Raw genomic sequence first — 18,570 nt, 5'->3', positions numbered from 1 at the left:
GTGGAGGGTAGGGACTAGGGAAGGTTGAGCCAGAGGGTTACGCGAACAAAGGATGTGTTGCAGAAAGAATTCCCACCTGCACAACTCAGGAAAACAGGTTTTGTGGAAAGAATCCAAATAGCAAAGGCTGTGAAGCTGCTGCCATTAAAGTGAAGCACATCATATTGGGTGACATGCTCAGCAGCAGCTGGGTGATCCAGCTATCTCTTGGCCACAGTTTGGTTGTGGCCATTCGCATGGAGAGAAAGCTTGTTAGTAGTCTTGCCCATATAGAATGCGGCAAAGGGGTTGCAGCTAAGTTAGTAGACCATGTAGCTGCTTTCACATGTGGCCCTGCCTCTAGTGGGGTAGGGGGTGCATGTGACAGGACTGGAGTAGATGGTACTGGAAGGAAGTATGGGACAGGTCTTGCATCTAGGTCTATTGCAGGGATTCGAGCCATGAGGCAAGGGGTTTAGAGCTGGATGGAATATAAATGAATAAAAATGTTGTGTATTTTTTTCTTACAACATTTATTTCATTGACTAGCCAGAAAAGTAACAAATATTTTGACAAATAAACAAACAAAAGATAATTCATGATTGTAAATTAGTTTGTAGTTACAGGCATTTATTTATTTATTTTTATTTATTTATTCTCACTGGACAAATACAAGCGTTTGTTTTGGATTGTAAATGTAGTTTACTCTTCCTCCCGTAGCTGGGTGTGAACAATTGCAAACAATAAAAGTAAAAAAATTATATTACTTGATTACTGGTACATATAAATACTATTTGTACAAATAGGAATTCCTCTGAAGGAAATTCCTTAATAATATAAAAGAAATTATTGGTAAGAAACTTCTTCAGGACCATTTTGAAGTACCTTCCTCTTGAGCTTTTAAATTTTTTGGAAGTTTGTTACAAAGTTCGATGCACATATAATAGTGGCTGTTGTTTGCACTTCTTGTGTTATGTCTTTCCAGATGATAATAATAGTTTCTTCTAGTATTGTAAATGTGCACATATCTATTTAGACTATTATACTGCTTGTCTTTTTAAAAAAATAGGTGAACAGTTTTACAAACGTACATTGTGACTGTGTTAGTAGATTGTTAATTTTGAAAATCCTTTTGCAAGATTTATTACAACTAAGTGTACACATGATCCTTACTGCGGCGCACCCCTCAACACTTCAGTTCCTTATGTAAGCTATGGATACACTAAAGCATAGTTGATAGTATGCATTTGCTCATAACCAAGAACTTATGCTATTCTCCTCATTGCATTAATTGATTTTCTTAATTTTTGGCATAAGATGCTCCCAAGAGACATGTTGGTCTAACATTATCCCAAGGAAAGCTGTTTTATCATCCAGTTTTATTTCTGTAGCATCATTAGAAACAACACTCCATTGGGCTTCACCAGATTGGTGATGCAGTTGACAGTCCATCAGACATTTACTGATGTTTAAGCTTAAGCAATTGTTTTGGAAGTAATTCTTCAGTCCAAGTAAGCCACCTGAACAATTTTGGAAAAGTTTAGTACCTTGCTGTTGTATCCTACAGGCAGATCGTTAATTTGTAATATGAAAAATGAAGGTCTTCTTACCGACCCTTGGAGCACACCACGCTTCACTACAACTGGACTGGAGCCGTACTCCATAATAATGTAGCCAACTTTGTGTGTGTGTTGTGTGACCCTACATCTGTCTTGTAGGTGTGACTGTAAGAGACTTTTGGCTGTTTCTCTAAAACCATGAATTTCCAGTTCACTGTGTCAAATGAATGCAATAGATTTAGGTACAAACATGCCACCCTTTCTTTTTCATCCATCTTAAAAAATACTAAATGCTAAAATTCAAGTAAAAGCAATCTCGATCGCATTTTTAGATTTTTATTATTAACTTTTATTATAAAAGATCTGAAAACTGGATTGACACTGTTTTTGTTTGATTTTTAGCATTTTATACTGATAGCTGCTTTGTTCTAATCACAGAATGCTTTCTAAAATTTCAAAAATATTGCTTGTACTGGGTCGCATACAGCAGAGACTGTTGAGTAGCTTTTCCTAAGGGTTTCTCATTACACTTTCTCTTTGATAAGAAAATTTACAAATCTTAATGCAATAAACTTCTCTAATACTTTGCTTAGGACTAGAGAAGCTGATGGGTTAGTAGCTTTCAACTTTTTTGGCACTATCGCTTTTCTGCAATGGCCTGATTGCTGTATATTTTAATTCAGATGGGAACATACCTTTATTCAAAGTTTCATTGAAGAGATGAACCAGAAATGGAGTGGGTCAGTGTTTGTGTCTTTTTAAGATAATGGAGGAAAATGCCCAATTGATCTGCATAAGCTCTGTATGTGAGCCATTTATTTCATATTGAAAAGAGGATGTAAAGCTATTGCATATGTCATAGATAAAGGGCAACCTTTTCTGACTGATCTGTCATTGGGAATTTCCTTATTTAGTGTTTTATGTCATCTTGTTGTCTCTGTAGAGCTGTACCATGGGAAGCAAGCAGAGGATGTTGTTTGGTTGCTGGTATCCTCTTTCTATAACACAAACTGCATGCAAATATTAACTGGGTTCTTCAATCATAAGAATAGAAAGTTTACTTAATGCAAGATATTCATTGTGGTACAAGCTCTTCTGTCTTAGTCCATGGTAGCCTCATTGCTGGTGAAGTACAAAGTCCGCTATGTAGACTGTCACTGTTGCTATGTGCTGCCTGTCTCTATGTTAGCAGCGGGGCTAACTGCTACTGTGATTCCCACTGGGCTGCGATTGATGCACTGGAATTCTTGGTGTGCTGACTTGCCCTCCAGTCTTCAGTGGCAATCTAAATACTGGTGGCTGACAGGGCATTGGTGATTGGTGGCATGTTTCCTGTGAGTCTGTTGTTGGCCTCTATCTGTTGTCCCACAGCCTCTTTGCCACATTGTGTGCAGGCACCAGCTTTCGCCAGCACATTCTCCCCCCCCCCCCCCCCCCCCCCCCAAATGCTACACCGTTGTTGTGTAGTGAGGCTGCAAACGACAACGGGGAGGAAAGCAGGACACCGAACGTAGAGGTGGGCCGGGAGCCGTCACTGTGGAGAATGACCTTACCCCACCCTCTGGCTTGCGAGGCACACGTCCAGGCCTGAGGGTGTGTGCGGGGGCGGTGATGGCGACACCAACAGTGATGGCAATGGTGGGTCCAGGCCCACAGGGTTGATGATTGCAGACGGCGGGGCAAGGGTGCATCGCCCATCTTTTCCTGGGGTGCCCTGGTGGTACCAGCAGGTGCCTGCAAAGGCCACGCAGTCCCATGAAGCCATGAATCTGGGGGGGGAAGCAGCAGAATCAAGAGCAAATGATATGCGCGAATTTGGTTCTGATGGTGGCGCTGCAGACCATTGGGACCTACATGTATGAGCCAATGTGTTCCTGGATCATGCCTCTTACCCAGCACCCATGGTTGCCATAAACCCTGAAAAGAACGAGATCACATGGTACAAATCACAACTTGTGGACCAACGGCAGCACTATGTACACTTTTATGGTTGCTATGTACCACCTGTGTCTTAAGTTGCACCAGGCTTAACTGCTACTGTGATTCCCATTGGGCTGCGACTGATGACACTGGAACTTCTTGATGCGACAGACTGTGACAGACTCGCTCTCCGGTCCACAGTGGTGATCTAAATACTGGTAGCTGAGAGGGTGTTGGTGTCGCTTTCCTGTGAGTCTGTTGTTGGCCTCCATCTATCGTCTCACAACCTCTTTGCTGCATGGTGTGTTGGTGCCAGCAGATAGTGTACCATTAATAATGACTTGTGATACAGCATTGCCCAAAATATTCTGAATCACATTCATGAACTTGATACAAAAGTCTATTTTAATTATGGCTTTGCCAGATGCTTATGATTAACCCTATCAAAAGCATTTTAAAGTACATTATTAATATAATTGCTTCCTTTGGTCTGTTAATTTTTATATATGAATATCTTGTGTCAACACATATTCCTCTAAATGGCTAATTTTAAGCTTGCAAATGCCTTTCTTTTGGGAGAAATGTGTTTTTGGGAATTTTACCAGGTAGATGTAGCTGCAATGATCTGAGAATATCAGTGGTTTTGTTCCAGTTTTGACTATTTGAGCTAGGATTAAAGATGATACATATACCCTGTCAAGTCATTATGTCCATTAGTATAAAAATAAGTGAACTCGGTTCGGGAGGAGTTCAAAATTTGCCAAGTATCTTCAAGTTGATAAATTTTGGATGCAGTTTCTGATCATCATCACTAATTGCACAGTTAAAATCATAACTGACAACAAGTTTATTATTATTTCAGTGAAGTAACTGGAAAAGTTCTAGCAGCTTTGTTTTCACTACCAGATGAGGCATAAATGTTCACAAAGATTATATCATGAGTGGAACAAGTGATCCAGTGTACACACAGTAAAAATTCTACATTTTTTATTTCAATAATGCTGTGTATTATAATGGTGGTACCAGTTTTAGCCTCTGGGTCGACACTAGTAATTACTGTGAAGTTGACAGTTTGATTCCTTCACTGCATCACATTTAATATCTCTTAAGACATTGCTAAGGGCAACTGGCTTAGTGACACTGGATATCTGACTTATGTTAAGAGTGCACCATTTATTTGTTAGGTGGCTATGTGGACACATCATCATCCACATCATTTGCCCATTCCATTTGTTTTACATTACCCATATCACTGGAATCGTATGAATGAATCCTGTTGACATCAGCTGGTTGTTCAGGTGTTTTAGCTTATTCCCCTTCAGACTTTGTTTTCACTTTTGCCTGATGAGGGTCTTCATTCTTTCATTTGCATGACAGAATTTGACTTGATTCTTTAGCAGGCTGTTTGAGCATGATATCTTTAATCTGACAGGGGTATCATCTTTAATTTCAGAGGGCACAGAGTTTTTGACTGCATGTTTTTGTGAGGCACTTGTGGTGTATGTCAATTGACGTAGTCATCTGGGACATGTCATTTTTGAAGGCAACACTACCTTCTGCCTGTATTACCTCTTCATCAGTCTTAGTTTGCCCAATTTTCCCTTTTTCTTTTCTACTTTCAAACGTGATTTTGTTCATTGGCTGTACCTTCTTTGGCTGAGTTTCTGGAATGTTTGCAGCCACAGATTGGCTTTCTATTGAGGGCCTTGTTGTTTTTAGACTTTCTGCTTCTGGTTTCTGAGTTTCTGTTACCATTTCATGTGCATGTTTAGTTGTCTCTTGCACTACAGCAACTGTCATGGTAACTGGCAGCAATGGGGTGTAAGCTTCTACTCTGTTCGTGACTTGTGCACAACTATTGGGGATGTCACTTGTGTCCATTAAATTATCATTTCTTTCCATGGGGAACTGCACCAGTATCCTTCTAGCACAATTAGTACACAGGTAGTTAGTAGAGTGGCTCATGGAACATGTTTGCGGTTGCCCACTGTACATTATAAACCTTAGTTTCTTGCAAGTAATGCTGCATAAGACAGAATGTATCTTCCTAATTCCATCTGAAAATCTTGTACACCACTGTCAATTTCATATTGGAAAATGCCAGACCATTAATCATTTTCAGTTTTGAAAATGTTACCATACTGTTTAAGGTGGTATGATATTGCTTCATTTGGGCATTCAAAACTTACATTGCAAACTTTTATATTCTGGGTTCCGTAACCTGCTTGCACTACAGCAACATTACTAATAGATCTGTCACAGTGCTCAGATTTCCAAATATTGCCACCTGCACTCTCAAATGTGTCAATATTTTCAGCATGTTTAAACTTGATGAACATAGAATTCTCAATGATTTGATTTGATTTGGTTTCAACAGGGAGACAGAAACAACAACAGACCCAGCCCATTATTGCCAGCACCAAAATGTATTTTGTTGTGCTGTTTCACTCCCAGTGATTCTAGTAAGGCCAACCAGTACCCTTTAATAAGAGTAGGAGGAGACCCTTTACTGGTTATTTATGAGACACAATTTCTCCCAGACTTGATCTCCTGAATACTTGGGTCTTTAGATCTCCAGCGCTTCATATTGGAAGATTAGATATGACACAGTTTCATCACCCTCCCCACACAGCCTACACTTAGAGACTTTTGTCTCTTTTTCCATAATATGTAGATGTTTCTTAAACTTTCAGTGCCTGTCATTAGTCCTACCATGAATTTAGTCTGCCTCCTGTGCAAGCCCAGGATTACAGGATTACAGAACTTCTCTTTGATAAAATTATTTCAATCAATCTACATCTACATCTACATCATACTCCGCAAGCCACCTAATGGTGGGTGGCAGAGCACACTATCTATACCACTATCTGATCCCTCCAACCCTGTTCCACTTGCAAATAGTGCGTGGGAAGAATGATTGGCAGTAAGCCTCTGTATTGCCTCTAATTTCCTCCTCGTGGTCAATTCGCAAGATGTATGTGGAGGGAAGTAATATGTTGTCCAACTTTTCCTGAAAAGTGATGCCGTGAAATTTCAATAGTAAATCTCTCCGTGATGTGCAACGCCTCTCTTGTAATGTCTGCCAGTGCAGTTTGTTTAGCATCTCCGTAACACTGTCTCGGCAGCTAAATAATCCCGTGACAAAAAGCTCCGCTCTTTGTTAGATCTTCTCTATCTCCTCTATCAGTCTTACGTGAAAGGGATCCCAGATAGAAGAAAAATACTCAAGAATTGGGTGAACAAGCACCTTATAAGCCATGTCTTTCATGGATGAGTTACATTTCCTCGAGATTCTTCCAATGAATCTGAGTCTGGTGTCTGCTTTTCCCACTATCTGTTTTATATGGTCATTCCACTTAAGGTTGCTCTGGATAGTTATGCCTAGATATTTTATGGCAGAGGCTGTCTCCAGCTGTTTGGCATCAATAGTGTAGCTGTACAGTAGTGGAAATAGTGTAGCTGTACAGTAGTGGATTTCTTTTCCTTTGTATGTGCAATATGTTGGATTTATTTACATTCAGGGTCAGCTGCCAGAGTCTGCACCATTCATCAATCCTCTGCGGGTTGTTCTGCAAATTCTTACTATCTTCTGGTGTTGCTACTTTGGTATAGACAACTGCATCATCTGTAAATAGCCTTAAAGAGCATCTGACACCTTCTGCTAGATCATTTATATATATTGTTAACAGCAACAGTTCTATCACACTTCCTTTTGGTACTCTGAATATTAACTTTACATCTGTTGATTTAGTTCCATTAAGAGCTACATGTTGAGTTCTATCTGCAAGAAAGTCTTGAATCCAATCACAGGTCTGCTCTGATACTCCGTAAGCTCATATTTTTTTAATTAAATGGCATTGTGGGACTGTGTCAAATGCCTTACTGAAATCAAGGAACACGGCATCAACCTGAGTGCCATTAGCCACTGTGCTGTGGATCTCATGGAGCAGCAGATAATTGATTGTTTTCATGTCTTTAGCTTGCACTGTTTTTGTTTTTGGATCATAGTCCAATATTTTGCATTCTGCCTTCTGATACAGGTTCATATTTTTGATTTAACCCTTTCACTGCTCCAGAAATAAATATACTCTAATCATTTCAGTGCTCCAGACCTATGTATACTATTTGCTATAAAAAATACTTACAGTGGTTCCCTGCTACAGTCGTATAGTTATGTATAACGCCGACAATCGGGCCAGCAAGTCGGAGTTAATTGTTGCGCAAGTATGCAGTTTAATTGTTGGAATACTAGGAAATACCTGAACGACTATTGAATGCTGAATTCTCTTTCTGCTGAGTTCATTCGTATCGCTATATTACCTAGTTTGTGTGCGGCCATTTCTGCGTTACCGAATAAAATGACGCGACGTTACCGTCTGTTTACAGACAATGAGCTGCTGAGTATTCTAAACCAAAGTGACGGCAAGGAAATCATCATCCCCAATCCAGCTGATTATGGGTGGACAGATAATGACAACGACGAGCTGGCAGATAAATTTGTCACCACAAATATAAAAAAGTATTTGTGAACCAACAAATGTTGAACCAGTAAATGCAGATCCAGATTTTGATGTTATGTCGATTCTTTCTCCGATTCCGAAGAAGAGCCTGAGCGTATGCCTGAAAAATCTCCTAAGAAATGCAAAACAATTGATTTTAGATGGAAAGACTCTGATTTGGACCCTATAGTGTATAATTTCGATAACAGTGGTTCCGTTTGCAAAATCGTCAATTTAGATTATTTATGTACTGTATACAACTGCTTCCAAGTTTTTTTTAGCCAAGAAATTGTGAGCTACATAGCTGAGCAATGTAATTTGTATTATGAACACCTTTGCAATGATGCCAGTGAAAAATCAAGACTGCGACGTTGGAAAAACACAAACAGTGACGAAGTTTACTGTTTCCTTGTTGTAAATTTTCTGATGGCTCAAGTGATAAAAAATAAAATAAACAGTTATTGGACCAATGATCAGTTACTGTCTACTCCAATGTTTGTGCAAAGCATGCTGAGAGATAGATATCTTCTGTTACTTAGAATGTTACATTTTGCTGATAACAGTAAGGACCCTGGAGATGGCAACATCTTGAAATTACGTCGAATTGTGGATCACTTAAGAAAAGTATTTCCAGGTGCTTTCTATCCTTTTAAAAATTTGTGCATTGACGAAAGTTTAGCTTTCTTCAAAGGTCGTGTCTTCTTCAGGCAGTACATTCCTTCCAAATGCCGCAGATTTGGTGTAAAATTTTTTATGTTATGTGACTGTGAAACTGGTTATATTCTTGACTTTATTATTTGTGTGGGTGCAGCAACAGATGTAAAGAAAGAAACTGACTTTGGTGTAAATGTTGGAATACCTGGAAGCATTGTTCTCACTTTGCTTGGACGTTACCTTGGTAAAGGTCACACATGATATGTTGACAATTGGTGCACTAGCCCAACGTTATTTTCTTATTTGTATGACAGAGTGACTAATGCCTGTGGAACTGTGAGAACAAACCGAAAAGGCATGCTTGCTTTATCAAAAAAAACTTAGAAGAGGCGAGATTGAGTTAATGTCAACAGATAAACTTCTTGCTCGGAAGTGGGAGGACAAGTAGGAAGTGAGGATGCTTTCAACTCATCATACAAGTGAAATTACAGCGACTGACAAAATTGACAGAACCATGAATGAACCAAAAACAAAACCAGCTTGCATCGTAAACTACACTGAAAACATGGGGGCCATCGACAGGAGCGACATGATGCTAAGTTCAGTAGAATGTGTACGAAAAACTGTAAAATGGTATAAAAAAGTATTTTTCATTTGGTGGATCTGTCTCTGCTCAGTGCGCATGCATTATATAAAACTCAAACGGGGCGAAATATTTCAGTATCTGATTTTCAACAGAAACTTATCAAGGAGATCCTAGAGATTCACCACCAACAACAAACAGAGGGACATCGTGGAAGGAGATCGGCTGATGGTGACAATCCCTTACGCCTAACCGAGTGCCACTTTATCTCATTAATCCCAGGAACTTCAAAGAAGAAGGCTGTCCAGAGAAGGTGTATTGTATGTGCAAAACATGATAAACGAAGTTACACAAGATACATTTGTGTAAAATGTAATGTGCCTTTATGTTTGAATTTTTCTTTCAAGAGATACCACACTTTGAAGTATTACTATTTAATATGTTTTGTATTTTTTCTCCTAATAAAGTACCTTTTTTGAACAAAATAAGACTTTCTGAACAAAGATTTAATAAAAGGAAACGATTTACACTGACAATACTGGATTTTGCGTCACATTTTTATCTCAATAATAACGGTAGACTGCTACAGTCATATATACACACACTGGGTGAAAATAACGAACACAAGGCGGGAGCCGCTTGAGAGTAAATGCACAGTGAAAGGGTTAACATTCTCCTGAGTGATGGTTAGGGCAGATTCTGGTCCAGTAAATTGAGTCATCACATCTGTCCTTGCCAGCCTATCAGCTTGTTCATTGCCACTGATTCCTGAATCACCAGGGACCACAGAAAGTTTACCCTGTTGATTTTCCCTTGTCTCACAAGGACTTTATGGCATTCAGCAACAACATTTGTTCTCATTGCAGGGGCTGATAGATATTTAATTACTGCTTGGCTGTCTGAATAAATGTAGATGCTTCAGTCTTTGTAGTGCATATGCAAATCCTCCTCCATGACACCCTGACAGCAGATATTTGCACCTGGAACATCATGACCAGTTCCCCTAGAAAGAGATTGCTCTCTCAAGTCTAGGCTGTTCTTCATATTCACCAGCTCCAACATTTTGATCTGTTTTTGATTGGTCAGTAAACCAGGCTATGTCTCCTGCATTGTGTTGTGGTTTGTTCTTCTCCCTGCTCCCTGCTTCCTGTGGTTACATTGAAAGGTTTTTGTTGAAGCAGCTAGAAGTTATTGTATAGTTGTCCAGCATTCCCTGGTCAATCCTATATGCACTGCATTCCTTGTATTGGTGTGGGATTCTGGATATACTAAGGGTATTCCATTACTTCCTGTTTTTAACCTGAACGTCCCTGCCAGTGCCTCCATTGTAAGACAAAGATGTAATGAGGATATGTCCAGCATTGCCTCCATCCTAATAGTAGGTATGTTGCTGAATCTGCCTGTTGTGGCTAAACAGTCCAGTGTCTGCACCTTGCCAAGCTCCTTACCAGCCACCTTCTGTTCCCCTTCATTCCACCATACTTTAGCCTCCTTTCCTTATCCTGCCCAAGGACCAGAGCAATTGGTCCCATATCCTTAGCCTTGGTATGAGCATTTCGCCCTGGTGTCAGAATGGAAACAACCCTTACTGTATGCCAAGCATTAGGAATTATTCCTGCTGCTATGTTAACTTTAAACAGCCTAAAAAAGGAGTCTAATTAAACTCTCTCCTGCTTGTTGCAGTCGAGCTGGAAAGACACCATCTGCTGGAGACTTGGACAGTTGAAACATTCCCACCACCTTCTAGATTGTTTTGAAATCAACATATTCTCTGGCATGAATTCATGTCTTTTCTGTTTTCCTAAGTTTCATGTAGGCCCTGGTCTGTTTCACACCCACATCAACCTCAAACTTAATGTAAATGTGATCAGGTAAAGATGGGTCAAGTGGCACATGCTTTTGTTTGACATAGCTATCCATTAGTATGGATTGAAAAGTTATGTCAGGTACTTTTTCCCTTCTTATCTTCCCTGCCCATATTCAGAATCTCCAGATTGCTTCTTAGTAAATTTAATCTGCTGTTGGTGTTATTGCTACCCCACACCAGGTTGTGGACACTGGCTTCACAGCCAATCAGCAATTAAAATTACCAAATATGCAGCAACCAGTCGCAAAATTATGTTTTACTTATTCACTTTTGCAAATCGATTTCAACTGATTAACAGCCATCATCGGTGCTTTCAACCGATATGTGCCATGAGTAGTAATACTGTCTTAAGCAGAGGTCAAACATAAACTTTATGTTTGACCTGTGCTTAAGACAGTATTACTACTCATGGCACATACTGGTTGAAAGCGATTTGCAAAAGTGAATAAATAAAACATGATTTTGTGACTGGTTGCTGCATATTTGGTAATTTTATGGTTTACGGTCGCTGCACGACTTGGGAACCACATGGAGCCCACCATTTGCAACCAGCAGTTGTTTATTTTGTTGTTAATAGCTGTCTACCATTCTCCTCACTCCCTATGCGGGAGGAGACTGTTATAAGGAAGGTAAGCTGAGGCCAGTATAATTTCTCTCATTCTTCCTTCCTCACACTGTTTCATTTCATCACCACTAAGTCCCTGGAACAAAAGTATTCCTTCAACATGAATGAAATTCCATTTTTGATGTAAATGCGTGTTCTGGAGTTACTTATATTTATAGGATAAATTAACTTACCTCCAGTTCCTCTGAGGCCTGAGATGCCACCTTTGTACAGATAGTGTTCCTGGATCAGGGCCACATCCAATTCCCGTCTCCCCAGAAGATGAGTCAGTGCAGCAGTTGTCCCTTTACTGGTTGCAGGTTTATTTGCAACACTTGCAGTTTCCCTCATGCTGATATCTTTGATTACTCTGGCAGTAACCTGTGAGAACCCTAAGTATGATCTCAGATTCTGTTTTCAATACAGTCTCAGGTTCTGTTCTCACATTACCTTCACAGATTTTTCACTGACTTAGACCACAAGTGTTTGGCTGTCCTGTACAACCTTTCAGTTTATTATCCTCCAATCCTTTGTTAAGACCCCTGGTTCTGCAGCCTTAGTTATAATCTTTGCAGAAGAAACTTAAGACGTTTTGGTACCTAGATTGGTACCTTTGTGGTCTTGAAGAGTTTATCTGCCGCCAAGAACAGCAGCTTTGCCTCTCCCATGAAGATATCTTGGGTGCCATCTCCTTAAGCCACTCCACTGTGCCATCCCCTCACAGACAAAGACAAGAGCACGTTTGTCCAGATTGACCCTCCCAGTCTTCTCAAACAGAGCCATCTGAACAAGCTTCACTTGCTACAAGATCACATTAAGGAGTGGAAATCTCTGTTGGATAAACACCATCCTGAAAACTGATACCTCAGTACTGTATCCTGAAAACCGAGACTGCAGCACTGTAGGTCTGTTTCCCTCTTTTGCTGCAGCTTTTTCTGCATTTGATTATCTTGAGAATTGAGTATTTGACTCCTTCCTTGTTCTCTTGTTTCCTGTCTTAGCAGTGGATGGGCTCTGTTTACCCCTTCACTCTGAGACATCTTTTTTCTTTTTTTGAGGTCTTAGGTTCAGAACCTTTTAGTTCCCTCCATTTTTGTTTAGGAAGCCATTCCTTACCCTCCTTTTGTTGTTGATCTTTGAGAAGTTTTTTCCTTTGAGCCCCAGACAAAGATTTACTCTTTACCTGGTCCAACTTATCCATGACAATTTCCACTTCTTGGACTGGTCTGTTGTTTGATCCAGTTGCTGAAACTGCTTCCATTGGTTCCAATCCCGATGTTTGGGGTCTTGTCATGTTCCTCAGTTTTTTGTTTTCTCTTGTTCTGTAGTCTCCATTTTGGTCCCACGACAATTGGAGAAATGTTTGATTGACACAACAGAACCCCATACGCTGCAAGGCTAATTACTCAGGGAGGTCTCGCAGTATCCTCTAGGCTCTATTAATGACACATGTTCCCATGTGCCATGCACCCCTCAGCATGGAATGGATCACACTTTGGATTGGATATCTGGGGAATTGGGGAAGGAATGTGTAATTGGATATTGGAGAGAAGGGGTTTTGTAAGATACTCTTTCTCTTGTTCTTCTTCTGAAGCCTGTCCGGAATGGAAGATGCTGCTAGTATCTGTGCTACAGCAGGTGTAGCCCTCAGCTTCACATGGACAATGCTTCTACAAGACAGTGTCTCACGAAGAGGATTCTGAATGAATATCCTGTAGAATACCTATTGTGTGATACTCTACAACTCTAAGTTCTTCAAATATCTACTCATGAATTTCAAATGGAGAGGGCCTAACAGTATTCATCATACAAAATTGTTAAGGCTTTCGTGGCCACTTGTGACAAACTGCCTATTGGCTTCTGTCTCGGGTCCTTCCGCCGACATTCATCTAATGATTTTTCTGACGTTTCGCCAGCACGAGTGGCTGGCATTGTCAAAACTTCACCCTCCATTGCCGGTGGTGAACTGGAGGCGAGCTCACGGCCGCAGACTATATGCACCTGGCGCACCAACGTCCGAGGGCTTCTCTGCGGTCATTTCCAGTGCGGTTCTCCTCTTGCTACCTGCGACGGTCGTTCGCTGCAGTACGGGAAGCCAGGATCCTTTTACCTTAAGGCCTTCCTCTTTCTGATGAAACTGTTTGCGTGTTTTTGGATTTCTACAGCTTCTCTGAACAAGCGCATGTGATAGTGCTTCTCTACAGCCAGAATTTCCGTGTCGGCGAATTTTATTACGTGGTCGGTCTCATTCAGTGCGTGCTCTGCCACGACCGATTTCTCCACCTGCCCCAACCTGCAATGTCGCTTTGATCCTGGTGTTAATTGATCGTCCAGTCATTCCGACATGCATTCCATGCATGTGCATGGTATACGGTATATTCCCGACATTGCAAGTGGGTCTCTTTTCTCCTTCGCCGATCTAAGACACTCTTTGATCTTCCTTGTCGGTTTGAAAATTGTCTTTACGCTGTGTTTGCGCAATATACGGCCGATTCTGTGCGTCACTCTGGGAATGTATGGCAGAAAGGCCGTACCCGACATTTCTTTTTCTGGTTCTTTACTTCGCTGAGTGTTTGGCTCTGTTACACTTCCAATGTAATTTGTGGAGTACCCATTGCTCCTCAGAACAGTTTCCAGGTGTTGCATTTCTCGTTTGAGGTGTTGAGGCTCACATATTCGTCCTGCTCTCGTTACGAGCGTACTGATCATGCCTCTTTTCTGGCTCGGGTGGTGGTTTGACAGTTTGTGCAGGTATCGGTCTGTGTGTGTTGGTTTTCGATACACGCTGTGTCCCAGGTTTTCGCCGTCCCTTGTGACCAGGACATCTAGAAATGGCAGTTTCTTGTCCTTTTCTACTTCTGGCTGTGGCAGAGCACGCACTGAATGAGACCGACCACGTAATAAAATTCGCCGACACGGAAGTTCTGGCTGTAGAGAAGCACTATCACACACGCTTGTTCAGAGAAGCTGTAGAAATCCAAAAACACGCAAACAGTTTCAACAAGAAAGAGGAAAGCCTTAAGGTAAACGGATCCTGGCTTCCCGTACTGCAGCAAACGACCGTCGCAGGTAGCAAGAGGAGAACCGCACCGGAAATGACCGCGGAGAAGCCCTTGGACATTGGCGCGCCAGGTGCATATAGTCTGCGGCCACGAGCTCGCCTCCAGTTCACCACCGGCAATGGAGGATGAAGCTTTGACAATGCCAGCCACTCGTGCTGGCGAAACGTCAGAAAAATCATTAGATGAACGTCGGCGGAAGGACCCGAGACAGAAGCCAATAGGCAGTTTGTCAGTATTCATCATACTCACAGTTTTTCTCCAAAAGTTGTATACATGATGAAAATGCAAACAGCTGTCTGCAGGCACCTGCGCTGCCACTGGTGACACTGCCCTGCTCACTGGCCAGACTGCTGCACAAGTAGGTGTTGATGCAGCAACCAGCTGACCACACAATTCTGCATTGAACTGTATTCAAATGATGACTTTTGAACATGTTTTTTTTAAAGCTGTCTTGAGCAGCGAGCTCAGCAGCTCCCACACAATGGAAATATCTTAGACCTTGTAGCTACAAATAGTTCAAACCTTATTGACAGTGCCAGTATAGAAATGGGGATTAGCGATCATGATGTCATTATAGCAATTATGGTTACATAAGTTGATAAATCAGCCAAGAAGGCTAGGAGAGTGTTTGTGCTGGGTAGAGATAAGCAGTTGTTAGTATCTCACTTAAACTGTGAACTGATGTCACTTAGTTCCAGTAAGATGGATGTAGAGGAATTGTGGGCGAAGTTAAAGCAGATTGTAAATCATGGTCTGAAGAGTTATGTGCCTAGTGAGTGGATAAGGGATGGAAAAGACCCACCATGGTTAAATAATGAAATTCATAAGATGCTGAGGAAGCAGAGGCTGTCGTGCTCACAGTTCAAAAGAGAACACACAAATAACAACACGCAAAGGTTATTAGAGCTTTGTGCTTCTATCAAAAGATCTATGTGCAAAGCATGCAACAACTACCACCATCATGCCTTGGCAAAAGATCTAGCAGAGAATTCAAGAAAATTCTGGTCATATGTAAAATGTTGTCCCTTGTTGACCAGTCTGTTTTGTATGACAGTTGAAGATAGCAAAACAAAAGCTGAAGTTTTAAATTTCATGTTCAAGAAATCTTTCATACAGGAGAATCATACAAACATGCCATCATTTGACTATCAGACAGACTCCCATTTGGACCACATAGTAGTAAGCACCCCTGGTGTAGAGAAACAGCTGAAAGGTTTGAAAGCAAATAAATCATCAGGTCCAGATGAAATCCCAATTTGGTTTTACAGAAAGTACCCCACGGCATTGGCTCCTTATCTAGCTTGCATTTATCATGAATCTCTTGCCCAGCACCAAGTTCCAAGTGACTGGAAAAAAGTGCAGATGACTCCAGTATATAAGAAGAGTAAAAGAATGGACCCACAAAATTACAGACCAATATCCCTAACTTTGGTTTTCTGCAGAATCCTTGAACTTATTCTCAGTTCGATTGTATTAAACTTTCTTGAGACTGAGAGGCTTATGTCCACAAATCAGTATGGTTTCAGAAAGCATCACTTGTGCAAAATTCAGTTTGCCCTTTTCTCACATAATATACTGCGAACTATGGATGAAGGGCAACCGGCAGATCCCATATTTCTAGATTTCCAGAAAGTGTCGGACATGGTGCCTCATTGCAGGCTGTTAATGAAGCTACAAGCATATGGAGTAAATTCACAGATATGTGAGTGGCTCGAAGACTTCTTACATAACAGAATCTAGTACGTTGTCCTTGATGGCAAGTGTTCATCAGAGACAAGGGTATCCTTAGGAGTGCCCCAGGGAAGGGGATATGAATGCTGTTGTTCCCTATATACATAAATGATTTGGTGCACAGGGTGGGCAGCAATCTGCAGTTGTTTGCTGATGGTGCTGTGGTGTATGGCAAGGTGTCAAAGTTGAGTGATTGGAGGAAGACACAGAATGACTTAGACTAAATTTCTAGTTGGTGTGATGAATGGCAGCTATCTCTAAACATGGAAAAATGTAACTTATTGTGGATGTATAGAAAGAACAAATCTTGGATGTTCAGATACAGTATCAATAGTGTCCTGCTTGACACAGTGAAGTCTTTTAAATATCTGTGCATAACACGAAAAGCTATATGAAATGGAACAAACATGTGAGAACTGTGGTAGGGAAAACAAATGGTCGACTTCGGTTTATTGTGAGAATTTGAGGAAAGTGTTGTTCACATGGAAAGGAGACCACGTATAGGATGCTGGTGCAATCTACTCATGAGTACTGCTCAAGCGTTTGGGATCTGCACCACGTCAGATTAAAGGAACACATCCAGAGTGGGCTGCTAGGTTTGTCACTGGTAGGTTCAAACAACACGCGACATTCTTTTTGAGGAACAGTATTGAGAAAATTTAGAGAACCAGCATTTGCAGCTAATTAATGCTGCCAACATACATTGCACATAAGGACTATGAAGATAAGATACGAGAAATTAGAGCTTGTATGGAGGCATATATCAGTAATTTTTCACTTTATTTGCAAGTGGAACAGGGAAGGGAATGACAAATAGTGGTTCATGGTACCCTTCACCACACACCATGTGATGGCTTGTGGAGTACCTCCTTCTTTGAGAGGTTTGTATAGGATAGTGGGGAGGGTATTTCTCACTTCAGGGCATGAAGAAAGGCAGTTGAAACCCTGGCAGATAATGTGATTCAGTTGCTCTCATTATCAGTGGCACTGTGTCAAGAGTGCTCATTTGTGGCAGACAGTGGTCATGTGGGTGATGGTAGGTGAATGGAGAGACTAGGTAAGGGAGATTTGTTTCTGTACAAGGTTGGGATAGTGATTTTGGTCTGTAAAGGTTTCAACGAGACCCTTGGTATATTTGGAGAGAAACTGCTCATTACTGCAGATGTGATGACCATGGGTGGCTAAGTTGTATTGAAGAAACTTCTTGGTGTGGATTGGGTGGCAGCTGTTGAAGTGGAGGTACTGTTGGTGGTTGGTATGTCTGATGTGGACAGAAGTACTGATAGAGTCATCTGTTTAGCGGAGATCAGCATTGAGGATGGTGGCTTATTCAACTTAGGAGGACCAGTTGAAGTGAGTGAGGCAGGGGGGGGGGGGGGGAAATTGAGTTTCTGGATACATGTGGATAGGATGGCCTTGCCCTCAGTCCAAACTCTGAAGATGTCATCAATGACTCTCATACAGCTGAGAGATGGAATTCTGCTTTCAAGGTACTACCTACAAACAACTCTATGGTTCAGTAAAAGGCACCTGCAATGCACCATCATATACTGACCTATTCATGGGCCATCTAGAGGAATTGTCCCTAACCACCCAGAGTCCCAAACCTCTCACCTGGTTCAAGTACAGTGATGACATTTTCATGATCTGGACTGAGCGTGAGGCACTGTATCCGTGTTCCTCCAAAACACCTTCTCTCCTATTCTCTTTACCCGGTCCTCTTCAGCTCAACAAGCTACTTTCCTTGATATCAACCTCCACCCCAAGGATGGCTACATCAGTACATACATATGTATCAAACCTACCAACAATTTCCAGTCACATATCATCTCCCACATACCTACTGTCAAGTCACAAAGAAGCACTCCTCTTGTGACTCAGTACCAACAATGACTGGAGCAACTACATCACATACTCCGCCAGGGCTTCGACTACATCTCATTTAATCCTGAATCCAGAAATATCCCCCTCACTATCCTACCCAGTACTCCCACAGTGGTATTCTGCTGCCCCCCCTACCTACACAGTGTCCCTGTCCACCCCTATTAGCTGGCCGCTGTGGCCAAGCGGTTCTGGGTGCTTCAGTCTGGAACCATGCTGCTACTATGGTCG

At 41.4% G+C, this 18,570-nt stretch overlaps 1 protein-coding gene across 6 annotated transcripts in view; it reads left to right on the top strand.

The window, feature by feature from the left end:
* Nucleotides 1-18,570, top strand: part of LOC124790718 (spermatogenesis-associated protein 6) — a 166,494-nt gene that overhangs the window by 71,660 nt on the left and 76,264 nt on the right. The window lies entirely within an intron of this gene.

Source organism: Schistocerca piceifrons, chromosome 1 (assembly GCF_021461385.2).
Source record: "Schistocerca piceifrons isolate TAMUIC-IGC-003096 chromosome 1, iqSchPice1.1, whole genome shotgun sequence".
Lineage (NCBI taxonomy): Eukaryota > Metazoa > Arthropoda > Insecta > Orthoptera > Acrididae > Schistocerca > Schistocerca piceifrons.
This window is presented reverse-complemented; position numbering and strand designations above follow the sequence as displayed.